A 24,635-nucleotide genomic window follows, 5' to 3' on the forward strand; every position below is an offset into this window, starting at 1 on the left:
TTTTGGTCTCTGTGCCATCTACTAGAGTAAAAAAACGGAAAATCAAAATGGGTAATCACGCAGCCAAAGTAGTGTCAAATCAAGATGCATGCAACAGGATGGTTGAAGCCATACAAATAATAATAATAATAATAATAATAATAATAATAATAATAATAATAATAATAATAATAATAATTGTACCGGGTGGTACACCTCCACGCCGCTAATTTAAATGCGCGCCAGTTAAAACTCCTCTGCTGGAGGAAGTCTGAACTTTATTGACGTTATTAATTTTCTACCTTCTCAGAAGATGTCACTACCTGTAAATTTTGGAGTTTTAGAACTGTGTCACTTTTGATGTGTTTTTGTTTCGCTTGAAGTAAGAAGTGTGAACTTTCTCTTCTAGAGGACACTACTGAAGATCTACAATAGTGCAACCTAGTGCGGAGTCAAAGAACTATTTTTTTTGGAGAAAATTTAATTTCAAGAGTTTGTTCTTTGTTAAATTTCTTTCTGTCATTGTTTAAGTTGGCAATATTTACCCCTTTCTTCCCCTTGTTATGAATGTATCCAATCCCGAATTTCTTCTATTAATTTCTGACCAATCTGGTGTATCTTCCCCCAACTTGTATCTGTTGCGGGGTCCTACCCAATAAAGAGGTTGTGGGAGGGTGTTTTCTTTCCCCTAACGCCTAGAACCTTCCGCGAGAGGATATAAACTGCTGATTTTCGGGTCTCCGGGGCCACTTCTGTTCCATCTTTCAGTGTGTTAAGTACATAGCAGGGGGCGGGAAGCGCCTCTTTCTTCTCCAGCCGTTCAACACAAGGTAATGGCCGATTAATATCTTCTTTCTTTGCTAGCTCAGCAGTTTAACTTTCGGGGCGGGTTCTAAGCGTTCAACCATGTAACCTTTTCCTAAAATGTAACTACTCTTTTCATATATTCTCTTTTAAAACGACATATCGGGATAGAGAGTGCTTAACCCTCTCGAGCTCCCACTCACATCGTCCTGAGGTGAACTTATTTTTCTCAACCAATTCTTCCGTAATGTAATGTAAATTGCTATTAAGTCACCTCTGTAGTATGGGATTAGCCCTTGTATTAACGGCCTAGTGCCAAGTAGGTCTTAAGCAAAGTGTATTAGGAGGGCAAGTTCGCCTCCTCTCAAATTGTATTTTAGAGGTCATGTATTAATCTTCTTGTTATTTAACAGACCTCAGTGGGTTGGGTATTTTGCCCCTGTCCTTTGAGGACGGCTTAAAGGTGGAGTTCGGAGTGGCCTATGATAGGCTTGTATTTTAGGAAGTTGCCCTTTTTGAAAATTGTGTTTCTGCCTCAAGGAGGCTTTTGGATGTAATTGGAAGCAGATGTTTCTGGCATGTTTGGGGGGTTTTCGGCCCCTTTGTTGTATGGTGTTCATTGTAAGGTTGGGCTCATTGCTCAAGAATTATGTTTCTGACTTTTGAAGCCCCAAATGGGGTACCTATGTAAATGTATTTGTCAATCGTGTTTCGGCGACTAAGTACCTGTTCTATTTGTTGTTACCTAATTTTGAAAAGAAAATATAACCTTGTTAAATTTTAAAATTAATTTCACTTTAGTAGCTTGAGACCCTTTCACCACCCCGCACCTTCTTTCATGCATAACTACCACCAAAACACGGTAACAAGTGGTAGCAGAGCGTGGTTGAATGGGTCTCAATTTAGCCCCTTTTGACGGCTAAATATTGTTTGTTCCGAACTCTAACCATTTTCTCAGTTGCTGGAATTTTTTGACCTTTTCAAAATTGGTCTGTCATCATGCCCGGCCCTCGCGATGTTCTCCTTCTTAACTATTTGCGCAAGGAGGAGTTGATCTATGAATTAACTATCAGAAATGTGCAATCTGGAGGCACGGTTGCAATAGACACTAACAAGCTTAGAGAGTCCCTTGATTTGCCCATTTCCATCCCCAATTTGGGAGAGAAAGAAATTGACGATTCTCTTTCCACGATCACGGAGAATATTACTGGGCTAGCTTCTGTAGTTAGTTTTTTTGATGAAAATGATCCGTCTCCTAATCAAATTAAGCGTGTGCAAGGCAGGCTATATCATTTTTCGAATAGGGTTAACGATCTGTTGTCTCTAAAACTGAATGACGTTCAGAGGAAGGAAGCTAGTAAGCTCCTGGAAAATATTTCCGAATTATCTAGTAAGGTCACTCAATTGTTAACTGGGGAAGTTCCTCCCAAATCTGATCAGCCCACCATAGTGAATGTAGGTAGCGAGGAAGAACCTGCTAACGGAGAAGTAAATAGGAAAACCATCGCTGCTCAAACTATCTCTGCCCCATTGGACAACGAGTCTGAACGCCGTGCATCGCTGAGTAACATCCGTTCTGAATTAACTTCTTTGCCATTGAAACCTTTACCTACTATGTCACCCGGGTTTAGTAGCTTGCCTCATCCATTGGCAATGTTGCTCAGAGGTATTTCTAAGTTTTCCGTTAATACCACCAGTGACGTAATTTCATTTTTAAGATTTCTAGTGGAATTTCAGGATCATGCCCTTGTTTTTTCTCTTTCTCCATGTCTAATCTTGCAAATTATCTATCCGTATGCTATTGGTATTCTCTCTGACAAAATAGTTAGAGCCATTGCCGAGCAATCTTCTATTGAGGATTTCCATGCCCATTTGCTAGCTAACTTCATCCCGGCTAGGGCCAGGTCCTCCCTTATTCAGAAGTACTATTATCGTGTACAGCGCTTGGATGAAAACTTGGCTGATTTCATACAGGACATTAAGTTTTATACTAGGGTGTTTGCCCTTCACTTTCCTGAAGATCAGATTGTACAGGCTATTGTAGAGGGAATTTCACCTCCCTATAGGTCATATTTGTGTTTCGCGGCGTGCCCGCAAACTTTCTCGGAACTTGAAGCATTGGCCGTCTCAGCGGAAGGAGTTAGATACGCCGATTCTTTGCGTGTCGCGAAAGAACCCCCGCCTTCCTTTAGTAATACTCGGCCTCCACCTCGCCGATCAGTCACCCCCCGTAAATGTTATGCTTGCGGGTCGCCTGACCATCTGCGCAATAAGTGTCCTCTGATCAAGTCTAGTAGGGCAAATAATGGAGCGGGTTCATCACAAGGCTGTTTTAAATGTGGGGCTTTCTCACATATCGCAAAGAATTGTCCCAATTCGAATAGCACCCCCTCCTGCTCAACTTCTGGTGTAACTTCCAACAACAATCAAAAATGACTAGTGGCGCCGGCTGAGTCGACTAATCCATCTTCCCGAGGCTCTGCCCCTGGCAAAAAGGTCGAGAATTCAGGGAACGATAAGTCTTCGAATACATCTCTTGAATGCCCCAAAGAGTGTCTTAGGATTGCGGCGGATACCCCTGCACCTGTTCCTTTTCTTAAGATTGAGTTAAATAACGAGCCTATAACAGCTCTCTTAGATTCAGGCAGTGTTTGTTCGATTATTTCGGCTGAATGGTATTCTAAATTGAAAGCTGTTTGTAAACTACCTGACTACGTCTCATCTCCTATTCAATATGTTTCGGCTAATTCATCTCCATTAGAAATTCTAGGTTCCGTACTGGTCAAAATTCGTATTTTTAAATTTACATGGAAAATTAAATTGTTTGTGGCTAAGCACCTGTCTTGCCCCATCATACTGGGAGCGGACTTTATTTCTCACACTGGTCTTGTGCTCGATCTCCAGTCTAGGTCGTGCACATTCAAATTTGCTTCTAGTTGTAAAATACCACTATTAAAGTGTAATTCTGTGTCATGTTCTTCTATTTCGCCTACCCAGGATGAGATGTTGTTAGACGTTAGACATCTACCTGAGGAGCAGGCTGATAGTATTCGCAAACTGTGTCAGTCGTTTCCCGAGGTGTTCTCTGATACTCTTGGTGTTACTGACCTTATTGAATACAAAATTGAGGTCACGGATTCGATTCCTGTCCGTTTTCCACCTTATAGGCTATCTCCACCTAAAATGAAGGCTCTGAAAGAAATTATCGATCAGATGTTGAAGGATGGTATTATTAGGCCCTCTAAGTCGGCGTATTCATCGCCTATTTTTCTAGTCCCGAAACCCCAAGGAGGCTTCAGGCCTGTCATTGATTACAGGGCTCTCAATCGGAAGGTGGTGTTGCAATCTGTGCCCCTTCCTGACCTTCATTCTTGTTTTTCATGGTTTCGTAAGGCCAAGTTCTTCACTATCTTGGACTTGAATCAGGCCTATAATCAAATTCCCCTTGCCGAAGAGTCTAAACACCTTACAGCGTTTGCCACGGACTGGAATTTATACGAATACAACCGCGTGCCTTTCGGGCTCCCCACCGGGGCAGCTGTGCTCACTAGGCTACTAGAGGGTTTTCTCCGACATCAAATTCGAGTACTTATATCACTATTTAGATGATGTCGTCGTATTTTCAGAGACTTTTGAAGAACATCTTGATCATCTGCGAGAAGTTCTCGATCGCCTTCGTAAGGCTGGGTTAACCGTTAAGTTGTCCAAGGTCGCCTTTGCTAAGCCCTCTATGTCATTCCTAGGGCATATTGTGTCACCCGATGGTGTAGCAGTCGATCATTCTAGAACACAGGCCATCCGTGATTTTAAACCTCCCAAGGACATTAAAGGTATCGCCAGGTTCATTGGTATGGTGAATTTCTTCAGAAAGTTCATTCCTAACTTTGCTAATAGAGCGGCGCCCTTAAACCTTCTTCGTAGGAAAGGCATCAAATTCGAGTGGGGCCCTTCTCAACAAGCCGCTTTTGAAGACCTTAAATTAGCACTTTGTAATGCCCCTGTACTTGCTATGCCTGATTTCTCGAAGAAATTCATCGTCCAAACAGACGCGTCGTCGTCAGCGGTAGCTGCAGTCCTTCTTCAAGAGACTGAACTAGGGAGGCGCCCCATCGCCTATGCGTCTAGGACATTGTCGGCTCAAGAAGCCAAGTATTCCATCTATGAGCTCGAAGGGTTGGCAGTCTTATTTGCCTTAGAAAAGTTCCGTCTCTAACTGGAACATGTCAAATTCGACCTGGAAACAGATAATCAAGCCCTAAGCTGGGTCTTAGGTAGGCCGCGTCGTACTGGTCGTATAGCCCGCTGGGCTATTCGTATTTCCGCCTTCCAGTTTGATGTTAGACATATCAGAGGTACTGAAAATGTTGTTGCTGATGGACTCAGCCGTATGTTTCATAACGACGTCGAGACCCACGAACCGGTCGACAGTTCATCACCTTCCGAGTCCATACTATCTGGTGTTAATGCCATCTTAACAGATGCTCCCATGCTTTTTAGGGATATTGAGAAATACCAACGTGAAGAACCGACGCTGGCTCCGATAATGGAAACCCTTTCTTCTGGGGAACATGTTGTCCCTTATGTTCTGAGGAATGGTGTTTTATGTTGCCCTTCGAGGCATGACAAGATGATGAAAGTTGTCGTTCCAGCCGTTCTGGTACCTATGATCTTCAAGTATTATCATGAGACCCCACTAGGAGGGCATCTGGGTATCTTTAAAACTCGTGAAAAGATTCGTGAAATGTTCATCTGGAAAGGTATGGACGGCGAAATTCGTGAACTTCTAAAAGCTTGTAAAACTTGTTTGCTCAGTAAACCCACCATGTCCACCAAGGTTGGCCTTTTGTCTTCGCATCAAGCGTCGCGCCCCATGGAACGTCTGTATATCGATTATGTAGGACCTTTCCCCCAGTCAAAGGGTAATGCTAACAAGTTCATCTTTGTGTGCGTAGATGGTTTTACCAGATTTTCTTGGTTATTTCCGACTAAGCTGGCTACCGCTCAGTCTACCATTACCTGCTTAAATTCTATTTTTGCTTCTTTTGGTCCGTGTCAATATATTGTATCTGATAATGCTAAGGCTTTTACATCTAATTTATTTCGTAAATTCTGTTTTGACTTATCCATCTCTCATGTAACTACTTCTGCTTATTACCCTCAACCATCTCTGGCTGAACGGGTTAACCGTAATCTCAGGTCCGCACTGATTGCCTGTCATCATGAAGATCATTCCAGGTGGGACACGTCCCTGCATTGGATAGCTTTTGCTTTGAATTCGGCGGTTCATGAATCTCACAAGTGTACTCCAGCTTCTTTGATGTTTAAGTTTGTTCCCAACACGCCGCTCTCTAACCTCTGGTCTCTGAGTGACATTCTACCCGAGACAATAGATCCGGATAACATTAAAGATCTTTGGAAGAAGGCTAAAGCAAATCTTAAAGTATCTCATGAAAAGGTTAGGGAAAGGTATGATCGTGGACGGAGACCCACCCCTTTAAAGGTAGGTGACCAAGTAATGGTCAAAAATTTTGTTCCCGCGGGCAAGCTTGCCCCCAGATTCCATGGGCCATGTGTTATTCTCGATTTCCTCACCCCGGTTACGTTGTTATTAAGCAATCCAGCCACCGAGAGGATATTTAGGGTTCACCTGTCACAGGTGAAACCAGTGTAAATTTTGTGTCAACTTGCTTCATATAATTTGAAAGGAATATGAAGGTTATATTTTTTTTCTGAGTTCAACTTTTAAGGCTTTCTGCCCCTTCTATAATATTTTGTCTTATATGTAAGCCTCTTGTAAAACCTTCCCCGATCCGTTAAACTGCCATTCTGTCCTTGCCTCGGCCATTACCACGCTCCCGTCTCCTGCTCCACCGTACACAGTGGCTTAACTTATGCCATGGATATTTGCACGCCGCTGGCCCCTCAACCTCTCCACAAGCCTGTACCCTCAAAGAAGATGATAGTCCAACACAATTCTGCCGCCAAGCTTTAATGTTTCAGTGCCCCCGCAGCCGCGCGACGCCGTGCAGCTACTGGAGCAGAGGACGGGCCCCCTCGGCCCCAGCGAGGACGACGTGTGCACGGCGAGCTGGAGCTCTCCTCCCGGCCAAGGCTGATGTGCGGCGCACGACCTGCTACTTGCCCGCGGCCTGTATATGTTCACCGCGGGCGCGGCGTGCTTCAACACCTCTGCTCCCCTCATAGTGCGGGCGAGCGGTATCTCAGGGTACTTGCCCCTCATAGTGCGGGCGAGCGGTATCTCAGGGTACTTGAGGGGTCCGAGCGGCCTCCTTTGGACGCAAGCTGCAACGGCCGGTCTGGCCATCCAACTTAGCCTACATCAACTACATGGACAGTCGCTATAAGAGATGACTACACTTGGGAATTCAGCAACAAATTTGGTGGACATTGCAAAATTTTTCATCACCTTTTAAAAGATTATCTTCAGAAATTCGCCTTCTACAAACATAAAAACCTTACGTTACCAATTACAACAAAAATTTTGGAACTGAATTAAGAAATTTCTCAAATACTTCTGCAATTTATTTTAATATCAACATCAAAACTTGGACCTTATTTTCAAACAAAAGTTTATGTTCTTCTGTGTTACCCCTTGGAGGAACTTTTGGGGGGGGGGAAGTCTGTACCGGGTGGTACACCTCCACGCCGCTAATTTAAATGCGCGCCAGTTAAAACTCCTCTGCTGGAGGAAGTCTGAACTTTATTGACGTTATTAATTTTCTACCTTCTCAGAAGATGTCACTACCTGTAAATTTTGGAGTTTTAGAACTGTGTCACTTTTGATGTGTTTTTGTTTCGCTTGAAGTAAGAAGTGTGAACTTTCTCTTCTAGAGGACACTACTGAAGATCTACAATAGTGCAACCTAGTGCGGAGTCAAAGAACTATTTTTTTTGGAGAAAATTTAATTTCAAGAGTTTGTTCTTTGTTAAATTTCTTTCTGTCATTGTTTAAGTTGGCAATATTTACCCCTTTCTTCCCCTTGTTATGAATGTATCCAATCCCGAATTTCTTCTATTAATTTCTGACCAATCTGGTGTATCTTCCCCCAACTTGTATCTGTTGCGGGGTCCTACCCAATAAAGAGTTTGTGGGAGGGTGTTTTCTTTCCCCTAACGCCTAGAACCTTCCGCGAGAGGATATAAACTGCTGATTTTCGGGTCTCCGGGGCCACTTCTGTTCCATCTTTCAGTGTGTTAAGTACATAGCAGGGGGCGGGAAGCGCCTCTTTCTTCTCCAGCCGTTCAACACAAGGTAATGGCCGATTAATATCTTCTTTCTTTGCTAGCTCAGCAGTTTAACTTTCGGGGCGGGTTCTAAGCGTTCAACCATGTAACCTTTTCCTAAAATGTAACTACTCTTTTCATATATTCTCTTTTAAAACGACATATCGGGATAGAGAGTGCTTAACCCTCTCGAGCTCCCACTCACATCGTCCTGAGGTGAACTTATTTTTCTCAACCAATTCTTCCGTAATGTAATGTAAATTGCTATTAAGTCACCTCTGTAGTATGGGATTAGCCCTTGTATTAACGGCCTAGTGCCAAGTAGGTCTTAAGCAAAGTGTATTAGGAGGGCAAGTTCGCCTCCTCTCAAATTGTATTTTAGAGGTCATGTATTAATCTTCTTGTTATTTAACAGACCTCAGTAGGTTGGGTATTTTGCCCCTGTCCTTTGAGGACGGCTTAAAGGTGGAGTTCGGAGTGGCCTATGATAGGCTTGTATTTTAGGAAGTTGCCCTTTTTGAAAATTGTGTTTCTGCCTCAAGGAGGCTTTTGGATGTAATTGGAAGCAGATGTTTCTGGCATGTTTGGGGGGTTTTCGGCCCCTTTGTTGTATGGTGTTCATTGTAAGGTTGGGCTCATTGCTCAAGAATTATGTTTCTGACTTTTGAAGCCCCAAATGGGGTACCTATGTAAATGTATTTGTCAATCGTGTTTCGGCGACTAAGTACCTGTTCTATTTGTTGTTACCTAATTTTGAAAAGAAAATATAACCTTGTTAAATTTTAAAATTAATTTCACTTTAGTAGCTTGAGTCCCTTTCACCACCCCGCACCTTCTTTCATGCATAACTACCACCAAAACACGGTAACAATAATAATAATAATAATAATAATAATAATAATAATAATAATAATAATAATAATAATAATAATAATAATAATAATAATAATAATAATAATAATAATAATAATAATAATAATAATAATAATAATAATAATAATAACGATATTATGTCCCATTAAGTACTCTGCCGGTTTTCGGAGACGCCGGAGTGCAGGCATTTTGTGCCGCAAGAGTTATTTTATGTGCCAATGGGTCTACAGACACAAGGCTGAAGTATTCGAGCTTCTTAAAATATCACAGGTCTGAGCCAGGATTGAACCCACCAATTTGGGCTGAGAAAGCCAACGCAATACACCAGATATAATTGTTATCAATATCATATTTCCTATCCGACCTCCCTTACTTGTTTTTTTTTTTTTTTAACTCCGATAGTACCGTTAATAGGTTTATGAGGCTTAGGCAGTACTTCACTTTTATACATTTTATAGGTCCGGCTCCATGACTATATGGTTAGCATGCTGGCCTTGATCCAAGGGGTCCCGATTTCGATTCCCGGCAGGGTCAACGAATTTACCTTTCACTCGTTAATTCCTCTGGTTCGAGGAGGGGTATGATTCATCTTAGCTAGGGCCCATTCTCACAGACACGCAAGTTTACTAAAGGGGGTCAACTCGAAAGACCTGGACCAGGCCTCTCCGGAGGCCACACGCCGTTATTAATCCTGACAATTACACTATACGACTTTCGGACGTGGTGTGCGAATGAACGCCATCTAGCGCGGTTTTTCTCGTTTGCCTATGTCAAATTCAGATTTTTATTGTAGTCACTTCTTACAATGAAAGTTTTTAAGTTGTTCAATATCAAATGGTAATATAGATATGCTAGCTGAAACAATACTTCTACTTTTTCAGTCGTTTTATTTCCTTATAAATTAAAATGATCGAATTCAATAAAACTTGCAATTGGTGCGAACTATTTCTAGAGCATAACGCCCACAGAAACGCAAGTTTAAATAATAGGCTTTGAGTGGCACGTCTTCGAGACGTGTGGTGTAACGAAAGCCATATTTATAGACGTGTTACTGTCAGGGTTAATATGCTTTACATCGCACCGACACAGATAGGTCCTATGGCGACGATGGGATAGAAAAGGCCTAAGAGTTGGATGGAAGTGGCCGCGGCCTTAATTAAGGTACAACCCCAGCATTTGCCTGGTGTGAAAATGGGAAACCACAGAAAACCATCTTTAGGGTTGCCGACAGTGCGATTCGAACCCACTATCTCCCGGATGCAAGCTCCAGCCGCGCGCCCCTAGCCGCACGGCCAACTCGCCCGGTATACTTTTTATGGACCTACTTCTTGTCTTTATTCTGGCGATACCTCCGAAGGTAGTTGTGGTGGTGATTACTGTTTTAAGAGGAAGTACAACTGGGCAACCATCCTCTATTAACACTAATCAGAGGGAAAAACTGAAGGGGTCCAACACTTCGAAAAATGAAGATATTGGCCTAAGAAAAACAAGGGCCACAAAGGGCGTGGACTCAGCTAAGTTCCCCGTGGTCTCCAAACCACGCTCCCAAGATAAGAGCCCGCGGGACACCTTTTAGTCGCCTTTTACGACTGGCAGGGGACACCGCGTGGGTGTTATTCTACCACCCCCCCACCTATAGTGGGTCCTTGCGAAAGGTCCGACCCCCTCTCTCTCTTTCTCTCTCTCTCTCTCTCTCTCTCTCTCTCTCTTAATTAGAGTTGATTACGATTATCTCAACTAAAAGTAAAAATCACAAACCCCAACACCAAATCAGTAGCCCACCATATCGTTCAAGTAGGCAGTTAAAACTCCGATTAAGTTTTCACTCGGCTAACTCTAGATATTCTACAACACAAAGTTATCTGGTGTGCATCAGAGCCCGACTCATGATTCCAAATTCATAGGTCGATCCCGGCCAAGGTAGTGATTTTTGAAGGGCGGGAAAAAAACTTACCAGTCCAGGTCATAATTACACTGGTACAGTACGTTAAAAACCTCTGGTACTGGACAAAATTAACTTAGCGCAGGAATTATTATTATTATTATTATTATTATTATTATTATTATTATTATTATTATTATTTCCTGCACCACTGTTGAGAGGTCAGCGTCTTTGCCTTCTATCCTCAGGGCCCCGGATTCGATTGCCGGCCGTGTCGAGGGATTTTATCTTGACCGGTTAATTCCCTCGGCTTGGGGACTGGGTGTTCATGAAGTCCCCAACATCCCTGGAAGTCATGCACAACACACAACATAATCCTCCATACCTGTAGCACACATGGCGAGAATATTCCTATCAACTTATGCACATAAATACAGTAGGAAGTTGGATTTGTGTAGTAAAGTGTATCTCACTGACGGGCCAAAAAATCCCTCCGCTTGTCGTGGATTCAGACATTCGATCCAACTTTATGCGGAAAAAACAGAATATTGGCAACACTGAAATGACGCTCAAGTTGACAAGGTGCTTGCAACCCTCAGCTGACGACAAAAGGTACTCGGGACAGACATGGAAAAGAGTACGTAAAGTTGTAAGAATAGTGTTGGCTAGTTGAAGATAACAAGGCAAAGACCTAAAACGCACTGTTTTGCAGTTTTCAAAAAATCTTCGAAATTCAATAGTACGGGAGGATGAAAGAGATGAAACAATGAAAGTTTACTTTTTGCTATCAACTCATGCTGCTAGGAACTCTACGCTAAAAAAGAATGTATTTCTTATTTTCCAGTGATAACATTTGTTCCAAAATTTGAATATTATTACATTGAGAGTAAGTACAAATTATTTTCCCGGGAATCAGAGGTTGCTATGAAACTACCACTGGCCTTCATACACCTGAAACTGGTATCATACAAACAAAACGACGATTTTACCGAAATTAGCACGCAGATATTTATAATAAAGTACTAAAGGGATTAATTTACTAACATATTGTATATTACAACATACATTCATACATTATCATTATAGACTGTTATGCCTTTCAGCTTTCAGTCTGCAAGCCTCTGAATTTACTAAACGTCGCCACAATCCTCTATTTGTAACTAGTGCTGTAGCCTGATTTAGTTCTATACCTCTTATCTTTAAAATCGTTAGAAACTGAGTCTAACCATCGTCGTCTTGGTCTACTTCTACTTCTCTTACCCTCCATAACACAGTCCATTATTCTCTTCGGTAATCTATCCTCCTCCATTCGCCTCACATGACCCACCACCGAAGCCGGTTTATGTGTACAGCTTCATCCATCGAGTTCATTCCTAAATCAGCCTTTTTCTCCTCATTCCGAGTACCCTCCTGCCATTGTTCCCACATATTTGTACCAGCAATCATTCTCGCTACTTTCATGTCTGTTACTTCTAACTTATGAATAAGATATCCTGAGTCCACCCAGCTTTCGCTGCCGTAAAGCAACGTTGGTCTGAAAACATATCGATGTAAAGACAATTTCGTCTGGGAGCTGAATTCCTTCTTACAGAATACTGTTGATCGCAACTGCGAGCTTACTGCATTAGCTTTACTACACCTTGATTCAATCTCACTTACTACAGTATATTACCATCCTGGGAGAACACACAACCTAAATACTTGAAATTATCGACCTGTTCTAGCTTTGTATCACCAATCTGACATTCAATTCTGTTGAATTTCTTACCTACCGACATCAATTTAGTCTTCGAAAGGCTAATTTTCATACCATACTCAGTGCACCTATTTTCAAGTTCCAAGATATTAGACTGCAGGCTTTCAGCACAATCTGCCATTAAGACCAAGTCGTCAGCATAGGCCAGACTGCTTACTACATTTCTACCTAACTGTATATTACAAAAACTTACAAAATAATACGAAATGCAAAACATTACAGCCTACCGTGCTAGCTATGAAGTATTCTACCTGGAAGTTTGTATTTTAAAAATAGAGAACGGTATTGAAATGCATCGAAGTTTACTCAAGGAAAAAAAAAAAAATTCTGGTTGATTATCAAAACAGTCTTCCTTGAAGTCATATTTTTTCGATTGAATTTTATTAGCAATTAAAACATTAAGAGAATCAACCTAAAGAGAGAAACGGGCCTAGACCTGATTAAGAAAGAGCATACCGGTATTACAGAAATGATTTAAAATAAAAAATAAAAATCATAACTGAAGATATGGGTTTCTCAAAAGTAAACACGACCAGTCTGTACAATTCGAAGTTGACTCCTGATCTGCCGAAGCCCCGTGATCGCCACACACGTCCCACATGTTATAAGCTCCAGACGGGTAACGTAGAAGCACACAGTCGTCTTCGAATAACGACGTGATTACGTCTTGAAATCAGCCTCCCTGACAAACACATGAATAAACGAGCACCTTCAGCTCTTCCACGCCCACAAGAAAAGTGTCATCTTTTGGAACAGATGAAATTGAAGGAAACACTATATAGCACACGCCCGTGTGGTTATGACTGCCAATCAACAGCCATATAACAAGCGGCAGCTGCGACGACGCACGTTAGGCCTAATGACATGACGTCATGTCACGTCAACTCATTCTATTTTAGAGTAATGGACAATTCTTACGGCCTCTTCTCGCTTCTCTCGTTTTATGACCAAGTTTTAGTGCTCCCGTTACAGTGTCACAAGCCATCTTCAATTTCATTCGCATTTAGATCTAGACATTTGGCTCTCAAGGTCAACATCAATCGAAGAGTCCCATCGGGCCTAGCAGTTGACTGGGGACTTCCAAGGGACCGTGCTGCGGATAATAAACTATATTATATGCATGCTACTCATTAAAGATGGCCGTTTCAGTCTCGAAAATATTGTATAGGACTGCTCTACAGAATTAACATACATAAGACGATCAGCAACAGAGAACGACGGCCATGTACAGCAAATAGAAGCCATTTCCGAATAAACATATGGAAGGCCTCACAGACAGCGAGTGATTCTCCTAGTTAATCCGAGAAGCATATTCATTCTGGAAATAAAGAGAAATGGAGTCAGCTCTTAATGAAAATGTGTCGTACGTAGCGTACATTTGTCCTGTATGGCCTTGGGTACTCATAACGGGGGAAAGTAAGATCCGAGAGGGTACATAATTGACTGTTGACAAGACCGCACGAGCCAGATGAATTAGTCCGACACAGTTAAAATGCCCGGTCCGGCCGGAAATCAAACCAAACCATGCTACGGTGACAATTCGTCCATGGAACCGGACATAACCGAATATCATGCTACATAATTCTCTAAAATGTTCAAAACCTTTGGATAAATTTCGTTTGGACATCTCCTCTATACCTATACAAATCTAGACTTGCATATCTAGCAACAAGCCTCTCCCCCCTCCCCCCAACCCCGCCTGGAAATGCAATACACAGTGCTTCATTTTAGTAGTGATTTGCATATCAATCCCTGGGACTGAAAAACGAAAATTTTTCCAGTCCCTCGACAAATCCCACTATTCGTTGTCGTTAGTTTTGTTGTTGACTTTCACTCCCGTACAGAAGATGATGATGATGATTGATTTATTATTATTGTTTTAAGGGGTCTAACAACTCGTAGGTCATCGGCCCTCTGTACAGAAGAATCTGCCTGAATAAGGCCGATATGAAAATATTTCGACTGAGACCGGACTTCTTTCGTACAGAATAACGTTGCTCGCAAATTCGAGCTCAGTCTTCGCTATACCTTGATTGGAGTTGTCTTGCTATACTACTATCCTAAAAGATACACATCGTAAGTACTTGAAATGATCCACCAGTTCTATCGCTCTATTCTGTTCGCAACTGGTATCACTTTGGCCTCGGAAATGTAGTACTACTTCATTTTTATTGTTTTCAATTTGCTTTATGTAGCACCGATAGCGACGATGGGATAGGAACGGCCTAGGAGTGTAAAGGAAGCAGCCACAACATTTGCCTGGTGTGGAAATGGGAAACCACGGAAAACCATCTTCAGGGCTGCTGACAGAGGGGTTCGAACCCACTATCTCCCGGATGCAAGCTCACAGTTGCCCGCCCATAACCGCACGGTCAACTCGCCCGGTAGTACTAATTTCCCTATACTCCCTGCATATCTTGTCAAGCTCCAAGCTACTCGACTGCAGGCATTTGTCGTGGTCTACTTACTACTACCACTATTATTATTATTATTATTATTATTATTATTATTATTATTATTATTTAGCCATACGCTAAATAAATAAATTATTATTATTAATAATAGAGGTCCGCATCCAAAAAATGAAGAGAGCCCTCGGCTGAACGCAAAACATTTACAACAAACAATACCTCTCAATCTTCACCAAACTTCGACATTACAACACCGTTATCAAACCTGACATACAATAGGCGAGTGAAACACTGGATCTCCACAGAGAAACAGTACTCGAAGACATTCTGAAAGCGGGACTTAAAAACATCAGAAAAATTCTCGGCCCAAAACTGACTGACGAAGGATACCGACTGCAATCTCGTACAAAATCCGAGGAGTTCTCAAACCATCAGAAAAAGACGCCTGTAATTTTACGGACACATCAAACGCCTTCCAGAAAACAGACAGACAAGAATCTTACCAGAGGCAACGGAAAACATCACATCAAATAGGTGGACATCGGAAATCCGCCAAGACCTCGAAAAATCGGGAATCAAAGTGGTCGACATCGCAGACCGAACCTGCTACAGAAAGAAAATCAGCAAGTGGGAAGTAGAGTCAGAGAGAAATCACAAGAAGAAGACAGAAGCCTAAGTGAATAGAAGAACGAAGAACCACGATGAGAGAAAAATTGAAGGCTGCCTGGCAAAGAAGGAAATGCACAACTTCGAAGTGAGCTTTGCGTGAACAGTTTTCTGGTCTTTTTCGTATGTAATAATAATAATAATAATAATAATAATAATAATAATAATAATAATAATAATAATAATAATAATAATGCTTGTTTAAAGGGGCCTAACATCGAAGGGCACCGGCCCCAACAACAACAACAACAACAACAACAACAATAATAATAATAATAATAATAATAATAATAATAATAATAATAATAATAATAATAATAATAATAATAATAATAATAATAATGTTCAACCTCAGAGGCCTAGTCGATTAGTCGTTGGTCTTCTGTTACCGCGGTTGCGAGTTCGATCCCGAGTGAGGTAGTAGTCTCCATCAGGTTAACGAACTCTTCATCATCATCATCATCATCATCATCATCTGTTTACCCTCCAGGTTCGGCTTTTCTCTCGGACTCAGCGAGGGATCCCACCTCTACCGCCACAAGGGCAGTGTCCTGGAGCGTCAGACTCTTGGTCGGGGATACAACTGGGGAGTATGACCAGTACCTCGCCCAGGCGGCCTCACCTGCTATGGTGAACAGGGGCCTTGTAGGGGGATAGGAAGATTGGAAGGAATAGGCAAGGATGAGGGAAGGAAGCGGCCGTGGCCTTAAGTTAGGTACCATCCAGGCATTCGCCTGGAGGTGAAGTGAGAAACCACGGAAAACCACTTCGAGGATGGCTGAGGTGGGAATCGAACCCACCTCTACTCAGTTGACCTCCCGAGGCTGAGTGGACCCCGTTCCAGCCCTCGTACCACTTTTCAAATTTCGTGGCAGAGCCGGGAATCGAACCCGGACCTCCAGGGGTGGCAGCTAATCACGCTAACCACTACACCACAGAGGCGGACTAACGAACTCTTACGGGACAAAATTCTCTGGTATTTATTACAAAGGACAGGAGTTAGAATGGATTTTATACAACTACCATTGTTTTCCATGTTCACGCCAGGCAAATGCTGAGGCTGTACCTTAAGTCTACGGCCGCTTCCTTTCCACTTTTAGTCCTTTCCTATTCCATCGTTGCCATGGGACCTATCTGTGTCCATGCGACGTAAAGCAAATTGCAAATTGCAAAGAAGAAGAAGAAGAATATAAGAAGAAGAAGAATTATGAATGTTTATCGTTCGCCATTGGAAAGTCACAATTTGACTTGAGGAGGTTCTTTCACGTGTCGATAAATACACCCCCAGGGCCCATCCACATCTAAACACAAAATCGACGGTAAGGAATTCGATCAAGAATCCCGGAACACCTAATCAACTCTGTTATCCAGCTGTTTCCTTAATATTCACCGGAGGAGACGAAATGCGTCATGTTGCGATTAAATGGTGCAACAAGAGCACTGTACCTCATAACGCAGCATTTTAACCATATTTAGATGTGTAACTGAAGGACAATAAACTACTGCAGCTGACGAAATATGCTCGTATGATCGCTATTCAGTTTCACATTACGCGACGTTACAGAACCACGCCAGATATCAAGTTTCCCAACATTCTTCAGCTTCTGTAATATGATTCCAATTTTTAGACGTCATAACAGCAGACTTTAAGCCAGCCTCTCGGTCACAATTCAGTAGCTGTAAGACATCCTATTATATAGCTTCCTATACTCGTCTTTTGGAATCAATCTCATTTTACCCCTAAATCAACATCACAAGACCCAGAGGGTGAGAGTTTGAAACATCCGTTGCCTGTCGTGAAAGGCGATTGAAAGGGGAGACTCCACAGGTGCTGTCAACATGTGAGCGTGGGTTGACAACCATGTGGCCCCAGAGTTTGGCAAGGCCCTCAATTTAATTTCTCCTTACGACCTCTCTTGGTCAATTCCTGTTCTCTTCCAACCCCGAATGTACTATATTAAATAGGTTTAGTGAGAATTTTATCTTCCCGCCCTTCAAGGTCTTCCTTTTCTTTTTTTCTATAAATTCATTCTTTGAAAAGTCAGAAATCTTTCTTCTCTTCTGATCTGAATTAAGAAGGGATGTTTGCTTCGTTGTACTTTCCCTTAAAACTATGATCGACACCACCATCACAGCCACTAGCATAGCAATTCAGTTTTCGCCCCTATAGTACTACTCACGTAAGGTTATATCCCCGCCCTATTTTCCTTTATTTTAATGGCTGCATCCCTGCTGCAACTTGACTAGTTGAATATTAAAATCATGAGACATAACCAACAACAAACCAACCTCCATGTATCAGTAATGGAGGTTCCCTTACCCAACTAAATGACGACAAATGATCAATCAAGATATTCATAATTAGGTCGGTTTTCAAGCTTAATGAAGAATTAAGGAAACACACACACTCTCAGTCTCATTCAATTTAATGTTATATTTTTCTGCCTTTATTTTTATATACGCATTACTATAACCGTATTCTTCGGTGTTTGCCTTGTGTAAATAGTTCAGCTCCCTTGTTAACATTTGCTGTTACTTGTCGGACCGAAGAGAAACCACGCTGCAATAATACACTCAAGGACATATACACAGTATATGCATATGCCGTAAGTCAATAAGAATACACGAAGGCTAAGTCTGCAAACCGTACCAAAGTCGTGAAAAGGTAAGGTTAGGTTAAGTTAGGTTGATAACGAAATTTCCTTCTATTTGAACTGAACTGATCTTCATAGAGGAGGTAATGTTGCTTTCCTTTTCGGAAGAGTTCTTACAGATTTTTCTTGCTTCTTATATATCCTAATCGAATTCTACTCGTAAGTATTGGACGAAATAAGACCGTAATTAATAAAATGCGGCGTTCAGTCGTTACACACCAACTACCGTACGTTATTAAATCCATTATTCGAACATGCCGCAATTCTACTTACATAGTATTACCGAACAGATTTACAATCCCACAGAGAAAGAAAGTATGCTTTAATTAGACCCGCAAAATGTAACACTAGTAATATTAAGAATACGGCAGTGGCAATACGAAATTCTAGCAAATCACGAAATAAACCATGACTGTATAGTGCCAACGTGACAGATTAACACTAACTGTAAGACGTCGTATCGGCAAATAGGGTCCCTAAACTGTATGGTTAGCGACACTGAATCGAGCCCAACAGTTAGAAAATAACTAAAAATCACTGCCTTCAATATTAACAGACGAGAAAGAGCAAGGTTGTACCCTTAGTGTATAGGCTTACGTGCCAAGAAGTATAGTTAGGTTATCTTACGTATGAAAATGTAATTTTCAAATCTTCTTATACAAGTCCTTCGTGTAGACTTGATTTCAATACTATTGTTTTTATGTTCCTAAGTCCGGCTTCATGGCTAAATGGTTAGCGTGCTGGCCTTTCGTCACTGGGGTCCCGGGTTCGATTCCCGACAGGATCGGGAATTTTAACGATCATTGGTTAATTTCTCTGGCACGCGGGCTGGGTGTATGTGTCGTCTTCATCATCATTTCATCCTCATCATGACGCGCAGGTCACCAAAGGGCGTCAAATAGAAAGAACTGCAGCTGGCGAGCCGAGCATGTTCTCGGATACTCCCGGCACTAAAAGACATACGCCATTTTATTTCAATGTTGCCAAACAGAAAAAGCTCAATGGTTTCCTAGTAATTCTTTTCCTGACAAGGGTGAAACAAAAGACGCATACAGTATAAACAGGGTGAGTCCCGCAAGGGTTGCCATCCTTCGTCCATGGCATGTATCAGACTAGAGCGCGGTCACCGACGCACCGTTCCCCTACGCCCATCAACTTCGATTAATGGATAATCAGATTTAAAAACAGATAGTAAATTAATAAAACTTACACTATTACAGTAATTTTTAAAATGATCTCCTTCAGCCTGTAGATAAATTTTGCAGCATGTAATGATACTCCGGTTCACTCTCTGCAACTCAGCCTCATGTATCTTCCAAAATTCCTGTCCGAATCGCCTTTTAAAATCTACAGCACACGAAAATACGCTGTTCAGAAGCCATGAAACGTATTAAGTATAAGAAGCAATCAAGCTGTACGGCAGCTTATCGCAGATTATATAGCTGAGACCATGACCTCACTGGGCGAGCCATATGGGTTAGGCGGCTGTTGCATCATCCATTCGCCCAGACATGGCACAGGAAACAGCGGGCAACTCAACTGAAGCGGGCGCTGTATTTTAAGATCGACGTTGATTTATTTATTTCCGCTGGTGATATTGTAACTCCAGTACAAACAAATTGCACAGAAATGTGAGGTGTGAACTTCGACATTACCGCAAATATTCCAGATTCACAACTTCCAAGAAATTCTCCGCGTGGTAGTGGCGGTGGGCGGCCTGTAGAGTACCTCTTTGCTTCTTAAGCACTTTCCTAATAAAGCTTGGCCTATCGCCTAGCAGTAGAATTGGGAATGCCTTCCCTACGACCGACTTTTGTTGCCGGAAAACCAGATTTCACCAGCGTCAGCACAAGTTCCGCCATTATAGGAATGGCTGTTGTAACCACAGTACGGAGGCCACGTACCGACATGCAAGAATATCAGACTGTATGCAGTAAAAAATATCTCAAGATTTTCTTGGGCATCGCAAGAACGGATAAGCTAGGGGCTTTTACTAGGGGCTTTTACGTCGCACCGACACAGATAGGTCTTATGGCGACGATGGGATAGGAAAGGCCTAGGAGTTGGAAGGAAGCGGCCGTGGCCTTAATTAAGGTACAGCCCCAGCATTTGCCTGGTGTGAAAATGGGAAACCACGGAAAACCATTTTCAGGGCTGCCGATAGTGGGATTCGAACCTACTATCTCCCGGATGCAAGCTCACAGCCGCGCGCCTCTACACGCACGGCCAACTCGCCCGGTAGGACGGATAAGAAACTGGTTCATATTTCATAGCAAACACAAACAAGAACACAAATATAAACAAAAGAATGGAATAACTAAAATTAATGAATGGCTTAAGTAATTATAAGGAATTTAACTAGCAACGGCATCTATGATATAACTCGCGATGGTTGAATCTGTTTGTGTCTGTCTATGCCTCAGCTGTCTGTGCCACCTTGCACAGGTACGAGGCAGCCTGCTGTGCATCCTACTAGTGAACTTGGAGGGATAAACCTAATTACAAAGTGAGACGTGTATTTCTTAATTTACCGAATTAATAAGGACTAATGTAAACTTGAATTCCGTCATTCCATTGCCCAGAATAATCAAATAACTTTAGCCAGAGAACCAAACTGTTTTCAGGAGCGTGTGAACCGTACTCGATGGACTCCCGAATCTGCAGATGTGCCTGTGAGAACTGCACAATACTATACGGTCATATAAGCTACTGCATGTATGCATGCATTTCCGGGGGGGGGGGAGGGGGGAGGGGGCGGCGGCACACAAAAGGTATCGCTTATCGACTGTGACTGAGTTTCGCCACGACAGAAACTCAGTTAAGATACCGTCACAACTGTCCTGGAGAAATCATGTCAGACTTCATTTCATCATCTGAGTGCTCACTCACAAGCGATATGTCGCAGATCTATGCACAATTTCTCGAGTATTTAGATTCTATGCTTATTGTAACGAAAAAAATATTAAAGAAGAGTATTCCGAGACCCTAACAATACGTCTCTTAGGAGGCACGAGTGTAATAAATAAATAAATAAATAAATAAATAAATAAATAAATAAATTGTAACACGAGTATAACTAGCTCCTTCTTGCCACCCGTTAAATACTAGTAATTTATTGTGGTAGATAACCATGCTTTGTGAATTCAACCAACAGCACGGTAACACTAGCTGGAGTGATTTCATTTTGATATGTTTCTACCATTACCCTGAATAAGTTACAGAATCCTACTACCTCTATTGCAGCAGACATTACACGCTAAAGCTCTTCATTTGGCATCAAACTGCAATGTTGTTTTCCCTCTGGGAGCGGAACGTCATGTCAAAAAGTGCACCAGCCTTGTTTGATAACATGCATCAAAGAATTTATCTATAAAACTAACTACTGCTTGGATTATAATTAAATTTTGGAATAGCGGCGCGCACAATGAAACTCTCGGCAATTGATTTATGTGCTGCAGCAGGGAACAGCATTGCATTAGTTACTTCACGTCAAAGAATATGAGCCAATAATTCGCGGTCTATTTGATATACGCATCATGAAATCAAGTTTTCCAAAAGCGAGCATGACGAAGACAGAAACAGGTTTCCTAAATTCACAAAATAGTGACAGCAAGAGACGCAATACATTTGAATTTGCTACCCATAAAATAGTAATTTCTTCAAAATTTCGAAATCGATATGGACCTTGACAAAGAAATCATTAATTCTGAGAAATGGAAAAATGAATAATCACGGCTTTTACTATGGGAATCCGTTTTTAATGATTATATGCTACGCCATGTGGAAGTAACTTTTAACTATAAAGTGTCAAATTTAAAAATGAAAATTTGCTTCAGGCCTACTTATTTTGCGAAATTTTCTCTTTCAGAATTTTTTCGTTATGATTTACGTCGCACTGACATAGATAGGTCTTATGACGACGATGGCATAGTAAAGGCTTGGGAGTTGGAAGGAAGCGGCCGTGGCCTTAATTAAGGTACAGCTCCAGCATTTGCCTGGTGTGAGAATGTGAAACCACGGAAAACCATCTTCAGGGCTGCCGACAGTGGGATTCGAACCCACTATCTTCTGGATGCGAGCTCACAGCTGCGCGTCCCTAACCGCATGGCCAACTCGCCCAATAATATTAATTTTTCAATACAGCATTTTGGAAGGCTCTCTACATAACACCGACTCCCTGTGATTAATCAAACTGCAATATTCTTAGCAACTCTTCTGGATGTTTATAATTGAACATGTTTGTTTCGGAAATGTCAAATGTCAGATGGAAAGTGAAATTGAACTCCCTAACTTAACCTAGGCAGTCTCAATTTTTCATCTGATCCTGGAAAAGTCTGGCAACCGATAAAAAAAAGAACTCCCTCTTGGTAATAAAGCGTGCCTGCAGTGTACAGTACGTTATGTTGTAGTAAGGTGAAGTCATATAGCAAGCAAAAGTACTGCATATTTAAGTCGACAATATTGAGAGGAAGGAGAGGGGAAAATTTCGCCTCCTCACCTTTTGGTTTTTGGGCCATTAATTTAACCTTTTGTTTTATAACAAAGGCCTTATAGAATGGGTTCTTGTTACCCCTGTTATACTCTATTTCAATCTTTCATGTTCAAGATATCAGACTGTTGAGCAGTTAAGACAGTGAGCACTATTTAATTTTGTTAAATGTAGATTGTGCCTTTGATAGGCCTAGACATTGTGAATTTTCGGAAATAGATCCCTAAGTGTAAATTGATAGAGCAAGGATGTCTTGCTTTTGGTATAAAATAAATTGGGAGATCCGTCCCTTTGACTATTGATTTAAAGGAGCAGCAGTGTTCAGGTGAATATTGTAATTGAGAGCTTCAAGCTCAGCCTTTAAAATTGTTATCTGATTATTTTAGACCTGTCTAAAAGTGTTTTACAAGCTTACGAGCTAACTTTTGTAACTAATTGTTAATTACTTGGGAAAGTATTAAGATTTGAAACAAAAAAGAAAAAAAGGGAAAGGTTAAGAACAGAAATAAACTGCCAATTTTAAAGTTTTAATTCAATCTTTCGATTTTCGTATATCCACCCTTTCATGGCCGCACCTTCTTTCACCTCTGTGATCCACAAAAACACGGTAACAACAACAATAATAATCACCGCCACCACCACCACCACAACTAGGCGCTCAAGTCACCCATGGGAGTCAAATAGAAAGACCTGCACTAGGGCTGCCCAGAGGCCATACAACATCAACCAATCGTATATTCAGAGCTCTTAATACCTGTTGCGAAAGAGACACACCTACATTTAGGGTTCTGGTGTTGATATTCTCCACTTTTCTACAGGTCAATATGGTAATCATGATGTTTATTTGCGCTGAGTGGCTATTTTCATTGTCAGCCCCACGGTTTAGGGGTAGTGAGCCTATCTCTTACCCGGAGGCTCCGGGTACTATTCCAAGCCAGGTCAGGGAGTTTTACCGGATCAAAGGGCTGGATCGAGTACAGCGTACGTGGGAACAATTAAGCTGCTACCTCACGGTAAACTAGAAAGCCAAGAATAACGGCACCGAGGTCTGAAACCTCACAACGCCCTCTCTATCCCTATATTTTACCCCTTGCTGCTCCGCATACCGATAACAAAGTCTAACTGAAATTAAGTGTCTATTGATACATACAGATCAGCGTGCCGTCAGTGGTATTGAGAGTCTTCGCTAAACGACGTATACCTATCGCATACAGAGATCGCTTCACTGCAGCTAACAAAATAAATTACAATGCTGATAAGATGATAGTATGGTCTACTAATTTGCATGAAATGCACTAAACTATAGTATCTTCAGAGAAGTATACACACATCTCCCTTTATTTATACTCGTAGATATGCAATTCTCATCACTGATATTACGGTAGTAACGGGGAGTCTGAACATCATACGCTGAGAAATGTGATAGTTAAGCATCCGAGAGAGAGAGAGAGAGAGAGAGTATGTGTGTGTAATCCGGAGGTCTCGGGATGGATTACCGGCCAATTCAAGGATTTGAATTCTGGAATGAAAGCAAGAAATGGGTTCACTCAGCTTCATGAAATCAACTGAGGAGACCATCTTATTTAATTACTTCTCGTCATCAATAAAAACAAACAAAATGAAAATGAAAATAGGCTAATCTGGAACTGCGATAGAGTGTCTGCAGCCATCGGCCGCCCAACAGAGCTCTAATTTCTCTGCCATCTGGTAAGTAAAATGGAACCTCAAAATTGACGCCTATATGGCTATACGCGGTAGGTGAGAGAATAAAGGTTAATATATTAATTACAGCACTTTTAATCAGTAAAAATAGATCATCTTCTGACAAGACTATTCCGAACTAAAATATAACACAACTTTCTTTCTTTCTTTCTTT

The 24,635-nt window shown here is 41.7% G+C and overlaps 1 protein-coding gene across 7 annotated transcripts in view; it reads right to left on the bottom strand.

Moving 5' to 3' along the window:
• sd (TEA domain transcription factor 1 homolog scalloped) overlaps positions 1–24,635 on the bottom strand; it is a 645,214-nt gene that overhangs the window by 527,811 nt on the left and 92,768 nt on the right. The gene's annotated exons all lie outside the window — the stretch shown is intronic.

The sequence above is a fragment of the Anabrus simplex genome, chromosome 3 (genome assembly GCF_040414725.1).
Source record: "Anabrus simplex isolate iqAnaSimp1 chromosome 3, ASM4041472v1, whole genome shotgun sequence".
In the NCBI taxonomy this organism is placed as follows: domain Eukaryota; kingdom Metazoa; phylum Arthropoda; class Insecta; order Orthoptera; family Tettigoniidae; genus Anabrus; species Anabrus simplex.